This window comes from Oryctolagus cuniculus, chromosome 9 (assembly GCF_964237555.1).
Source record: "Oryctolagus cuniculus chromosome 9, mOryCun1.1, whole genome shotgun sequence".
Lineage (NCBI taxonomy): Eukaryota > Metazoa > Chordata > Mammalia > Lagomorpha > Leporidae > Oryctolagus > Oryctolagus cuniculus.
The window spans coordinates 92566276-92573446 of record NC_091440.1 but is presented as its reverse complement, the minus strand read 5'-3'; the positions used below and the strand labels follow the sequence as shown (position 1 = coordinate 92573446).

At 45.4% G+C, this 7171-nt stretch overlaps 1 pseudogene; it reads left to right on the top strand.

Moving 5' to 3' along the window:
- Window positions 1-1511: 1511 nt before the first annotated feature.
- Window positions 1512-1887, top strand: LOC108177050 (cytochrome b-c1 complex subunit 6, mitochondrial pseudogene; annotated as a pseudogene).
- Window positions 1888-7171: the final 5284 nt, after the last annotated feature.

The following is a 7171-nucleotide window of genomic DNA, read 5'->3' as shown; positions in this document are numbered from 1 at the left end:
CTCGGGCGTTTCGTTATGTTGCAAACAGCTTGTGCAGCTCAGCTGGGAAAGTCAGTCCGATATTAATCCTACTGAGATTTATGAGCTTCAGTATCACACAAAGAAAACGTGTAGTTGTCTGTTTTTAGTGACGGAGTCCCTTGCTGCCTTCTGTAAATGTGGCGTCAGGAACCCAGCACTTCCCACTCCCAAAGCTTTGGAACTAGCCCCTGGTTTATTCACTAAGTATTCAGCAGGAAACTGTGAAGCCCTTACGAGACTGATATTTTAAATATCATAAGAGAGATTATATTTCTTGCTTCCATCTCTCTCCTGGATGACAAAATTCTAAGTACTTAATTAGGCGCTTCAAACCCTCCCTGAGAACTACAGAGATGAAAGTGTATCTTCCTCTCTGTCTCCAACAGATTAACCACACAAAGCTGTACTATTACATGGGGAAGAGGAAGCAGTGATTAATAGGACATGCTAATTAGACTCCCGCTACTGACCAGCGTGGACTAACAAGATTCAGATTAATCCTCCTACAAAAGCTACTAAAAACTAAAATAATAATGACAATAATAATAATAATGAAAAAGAGCTTTCACAAATTAAATATCAGGCAACAGTGGGTAGTGAATCCTGAGAGAGTTAAAATACATGATATGAGCACTACATTTGCCCTACTTTGCTACGTGGAGAGAGTTTTCAATGAAAAATGAAGCAAGGAAACACAGGTGGTGTCATGCAATCTGCCTGAGCTGGAGAAGTGGAACTGTAAGTGTGGAGAGTCCCAGGCAGTTAGGGTTTACGGGGCAAGGCACTGGAGAAGACCCTGCTGAGCAGAGGAAGATCTATGGAGACTTCTTTAGCTGAGCTCTGATAAGGACATGCATGTGAGAAAACCACCCCAGGGCTGGGGAAAGGATCACACAGAGGAAGCACAGGAAACAACCCCTAGAGCTTCCACAGAATCATCACATGTGGTTCATATTCCCAGTAGCCAGAACAGAAAGCCTCATAATTCACAGAGTATCAGGTATGGTATTCAACAGGGCATTACCTCACAGTGGGGAAAAAAATAACCCTAGACTGAAGTCTGCACTAGTAACATCTATGGAATCTTAAAAGCAAGTCTTTAAAAACATCAGACCATTTCTACTTAATTATCCTGTGACCCAGAAGAAACATCAAGAATATGTCTGGGAATGCAATTACATCGATCATCCAAACAGATAAAATTCACAATGTCTGTCATTTAATCAAAAATTATCAGGCATGGTGCATACCCGTTTCATAATAGCAGTGTTCACAATAGTCAAGAGGTGGAAGCCCTGCCAGAGTCCATCAATGGATAAATGGAAAAAGAAAATGTAGTATACACATACAATAGAATCCTACTCAGCCTTAAGATGGAAGAAAATCCAATTTCCAATCAGATTGCTGGATATCTGCTGAGTCCTTCTTGATCCTCAAATAGAGTAGGTACTGTGTGGCTGCTGGTGTTGAATCCAGAACCGTAGGTTGACATGGGACTGGAAGATAAGCAAAGGATGCTGACCAGATCTGGAGACTCCAAGGGGGAGGAAGAGGAAGAGGAGGAATTAGTGGGTCCCTCAACAACTGTGAGAAAGCAATGAAAGAGCTGGAGTAGTGTGTAAAACCCAGGAATCCCTAGAGCTCTGGGATGAGTGTGTGTCCCCCCAGTCCCAGAGAGCAGATGACTGCTCAGAGGAGCTCTTTGGCTTTTTGAATGAAAGCAACCACTGCGTGGCCCACAAAATCCTCATTTACCCCAGCCTTCATCACGTGGCATCAGGGTGTATGCTTCTTGTTTCTACAATGCCATTTGCTTCTGATTTGTATAACTATAAATGCATGCGAACCTCATGTATTTTGGCTTAGGCAAGTAGCATCTATGTAATTAGCAGTGATTCCATCTTAACAAAATCCTGTGGTGTCTAAAAAATAAAAAACAATTTTAAAAAGATGGAAGAAATCCTGTCCCACACTACAACATGGATGAACCTTGAGGACATTATGCCAAGAGAAACAAGCCAATCACAAAATGAGAAATACTGTGTGATTCCATCTATCCAATTATCAAAATTAGTCAAAATCATAGAAATAGGTGGTTGCCAGAAGCTGGGGGTGGAAAGGTGGAATGGGGAGTTGCTTAGCAGATACGGTTTCAGTTTTTCAAGATGAAAACATGGTAGAGACGGGCTGCACAGCAGTGTAAATATACTTAACACAAGTGAGCTGTTAAATGCAGGGGCCTGTGTTGTGGTGTAGCAGATTAAGTCACTTGCAAGGCTGACATCCCATGTTGAAATGCCAGTTTGAGTCCCAGCTGCTCAGTTTCTGATCCATCTACATGCTATTGTACCTGGGAAGATGGAGGAAGATGTCCAAACACTCAGGTCCCTGCCACACCCATGGAAGTCTCAGATGGAGTTCCTGGCCCCGGGCTTCAGCCCTTTCCAGACCTGGCTGTTGTAAACCAGTGGATGGAAGATCTCTTTCTCTCTTCCCCTGTCTCCTCCTCTCAACACACACACACACACACACACACACACAAACAATAATAGGCATGCAAACATAAAATGAGAATTATAAATAGAAACAAAACTCACAAGTAAATGGATTATCAAAGGCATCAAAACAGTAACTTAACTGTATTCTATTTGTTCAAGAAGCTAGAAGGAAAACTAGGCATGTTAAAAAGCAACACAACACAGAAGATATAAAAATAATCAGAATCAAATTTCTAGAACTGAAAGCACAATGTGTGAGATAAAAAGCACACTGGATTGGACTGACAGCAGGTTGAACACCGCAGAGAAAATATGAATTAACTGGGAGATACAGTAATATGCATTATTTGATATGAGAAAAACAAAAAGTCCTTTAAAATTAAGAAAACAGATCATCAGTAAGCTTCAGGGCTGCTTCAAAGGGTTGATACTCATACATACCCATCTGACTCTCCAAGGAATAGAGAAAGAAAAAGGGAGAGAAAAAAATATTCAGAGAAATATAGTTGATGCCATAGCTCAATGAAAAGCAAACACACACACCCAAGGTACTCAACAAACCTGAACCACAAACAAGGGAGAAAAATCAACATGAGGAAAGACGAGGCCAGCGCTGTATTGCAGCAGGTTAACATCTTGGCCTGAAGTGCTGGCATCCCATACAGGCACCAGTTCGAGTCCCGGCTGCTCCACTTCCCATCCAGATCTCTGCAATGGCATGGGAAAGCAGTAGAAGATGACCCAAGTCCTTGGGCCCCTGCACCTGCGTGGGAGACCCTGAGGAAGCTCCTGGTTCCTGGCTTCAGATCTGCGCAGATCCGGCCATTGCGGCCATCTGGGGAGTGAACCATTGGATAGAAGACCTCTCTCTCTCTCTCTGCTTCTCCTCTCTCTGTGTAACTCTGACTTTCAAATAAATAAATAAATAAATAATTTCTTTTAAAAAATGAGGAAAGGCACCACAAGGCAACCATTTTGAGCAATCAAATCTCTCACAACCAGTGACAAATAAAAAAATCTTTAAAATAGCAACATATATTGGCATTGGTTAAAGACCTGGCTGCTCTACTTCCAATCCAGTTCCCTGCTAATGCACCTGCGAAAGCAATAGAGGATGGCCCGAGTCCTTGGACCCCTGCCTTCACATGGGAGACCTAGAAGAAGCTCCTGGTTCCTAGCTCCTGGCTTCAACCTGGCCCAGCCCTGGTCATTATGACCATTTGAGGAGTGAACCAGAGGATGGAAGACCTCTCTTTCTGTCTCTCTGTCTCTCCCTCTCTTCCTCTGTAACTCTGTCTTTCAAATAAATAAATCTTTTTTCTAAAAAAGAAAATGGACCAACATTCTCAGAAAATAGATTGCCAACATAGAATTCTATATCCACCAAAAATGAGATTCAAAAATGAGGGCCAATAAGGGCTGGTGCTATGGCACAGTAGGTTAAGCCTTCACCTGAGGCACTGGCATCCTTTATGGGAGCAGAGTCATGTCCCAACTGCTCCTCTTCCAGTCCAGCTCTCTGCTATGGCCTGGGAAAGTAGTGGAAAATGGCTCAAGTGCTTGGACCCCTGTACCCACATGGGAGACCTGGGAATCAGCTCCTGGCTCCTGGTTTTGAAACATCTCAGCTACGGCCATTCCGACCATCTGGGGAGTGACCCAGCAGATGGAAGATTTCTCTCTCTCTCTCTCTCTCTCGGTGTGGGTGTGGGTGTGGGTGTGGGTGTCTCCCTCTCTCTTCTGTAACTCTATTTCTCAAATAAGTGGATAAAATCTTTTTCTTTTGACAGGCAGTGTTAGAGAGACATAGAGAAAGGTCTTCCTTCCATTGGTTCACCCCCCAAATGGCTGCTACGGCTGGCGCACTGCGCCGATCCAAAGCCAGGAGCCAGGTATCTCCTCCCAGTCTCCCATACGGGTGCAGGGGCCCAAGTACCTGGGCCATCCTCCACTGCCTCCCCGGGCCACAGCAGAGAGCTGGACTGGAAGAGGAGCAACCGAGACTAGAACCCGGCGCCCATATGGAATGCCAGCACCGCAGGTAGAGGATTAACCAAATGAGCCATGGTGCCAGCCCCTAGAATAAAATCTTTTTTAAAAATGAGGGACAATGAAGACTTTTTCAGACATACAAAGGGTACAATAATTCATTCCCACAGAACTGAACTACAAAAAATAGTAAAGGCAATCTTTCAAAAAGAAAAAATGATTCAAGATAGAAATGTGAATCTCCCCAAAGAAATTATAAAATCGATGTAATAAAATGAAGAGTATGGAACATATTGAGTCAACATAATATGGGCACATATGATAAATGCTACACATGATGGGGAAACAAATGTTTCAGGACACATACAGAAGTCAGTGAGCCATTTTAACAGTGAGTTCAGAGAGGATTTACCAAGGATCAGATATGTGAATTGAGTTGAAGAAAAGGTAGGGTTTCCACATGTGGAAATGAAGGGAAGGACAATCCACACAGATGGAACAGAATGAGATAAAAGCACAGCATAGGTTTGGGCAAAACTGAGTCATCTTCTGTTGACAGATAACAAGGTTTCAGGCTGCAGGGGTGGCAGAAGGCTTATGCAAGTCAATAGGGTTGGAAACATGGGGGAGAACTTGAGCATGCGAGTCACGATGCTTTGCCCAAGAGCTTGGGTTTTCAGTGAGCAAAGGGGAGCCGCCAAAATCCTTGGGCCATGGATAGTTTATGGTTCAACCTATTTTAGGAAAATAACCTTAGTCTTCCACGAAGGATAGATCAGAAAAGAGAGGAAGGGAAGTTTAGAAACAAGAAGTTAACGCAGCAATCACAAAGAATAGTCAAGGATGCCCAACCAAAGAATACGGGCAGAGACTAGACTTCTGAATTAGTGAAATAGGGCACGTGAGAATCAGGGAATAACTGGGTTCACTGTAAAGACACAAGCCCAGGCAGCTGGAGAAGAAATGATGGCAGCAAAAGAGAAAGAGGTGATCTGGGAGGAGAGCGCTGATTTTGCTTTAGGGTGATGAGTTGAAGATAGCATCTGCAGGGGCAGGCATTGTGGTGCAGCAGATTGAGTCCCTGCTGGGGATGCCACATCACACCTCCACTATGCACATCCAGGGAAGGCATGAGTAGTTTTTTCATAATACACACTTTCCACGAGCCTTTTGAAGGTGGCTTATGTGCGTGGATTTCAAAATTTTTTGCAGCAAAATAAGATTATCTTTGAAATCTGTTTTTCATGAACGTTTTAGATGACTCATGTATGTGTCTCAGCCATGGAAAAGGACATAGAAAGGCTTTCATTCAAAATGCGGCCTGGCCGGCGCCGCGGCTCACTAGGCTAATCCTCTGCCTTGCGGCACTGGCATACCGGGTTCTAGTCCCGGTCGGGGCGCCGGATTCTGTCCCGGTTGTCCCCCTTCCAGGCCAGCTCTCTGCTGTGGCCAGGGAGTGCAGTGGAGGATGGCCCGAGTACTTGGGCCCTGCACCCCATGGGAGACCAGGATGAGTACCTGGCTCCTGCCATTGGATCAGCGCAGTGCGCCGGCCTCAGCGCGCTGGCCGCGGCGGCCATTGGAGGGTGAACCAATGGCAAAGGAAGACCTTTCTCTCTGTCTCTCTCTCTCACTGTCCACTCTGTCTATCAAAAAAGAAAAAAAAATGCGGCCTATGGCCCAGAAAGGAGTCAGAAGTCACCAAAGGTAAGAGGAGAGCTGGGAAGCTATCTTGCATTGTCAATCTGGGGGGAAGTAGTCTCAAGTCTCTGACTGGTGTCACTATTCCACAACTATGTCCGCCAGGTAAACATGCTTCCTAAAAGCTAATCTAGGCATCACCTGTAGCAGGAGTGAGACTGCAGCTCCCTCCAGCTTCTGCAGGACATTGTGCCCAGCTCCACTGCAGCACATGCAATAATTGTATGTGCAGGTCTTCCCCCCACAAGCCTGTGAGCTCCTAGACAATACACACCTGGGAGTTAGCCAACCTGTAGGGAGGTTTCAGTAGTCATTTCTTTGGATGATGCAAGTATTTGGCCTATATGTGCTAGATACTCATGAGTCCCAAGATGCAATGGTGAAGAAGACAGACAGGCTCCCACTCTTGAGCGTGAGTTGGGGATAGGGATGGAGACAAGGTAATAAGCATCCCAACAAATTGGTGAAGAAAAACACTTCCCATTGTCATGTGATGCATGCCACGAGGGTGTCAGAGTGCTCTGGGATGATGCCAAGGTCTTAGGGTACACTGTGTAGTCGAGGGAGGACTCACTGAGGAAGCGGTGCTGGAGCCCAGGCCAGAATGTGAAGAAGGCAGTCATGCAGAGCGCAGGTGCAACTGCCTGGGCAGAGGCCCAGAAAGGGCACCCCTGCAGAGAAGACAGTGCAGGAACAGGGAGAAGGCCAGTGTGACTGGCATACACCAGCAAGGGGAGACACGGAGTCAGGGACGTGAGCGAGCGCCACGTTGTGTGGTGTCTACATCGTCTTGCTGCTCTGGTGAAGCGAGAGCTTGGGTTTCTTCCTCAGTGCCCTGGGAAGCTCCTGCGTGACTGAGTAATAGCATCAACTGGTCTTAAATGGTTTTCTCTAAATATCCTATTGGCTGCTCTGTAGAGAAATGAATGGATGGATCGATGAATGGATGGGCAGATGGATGC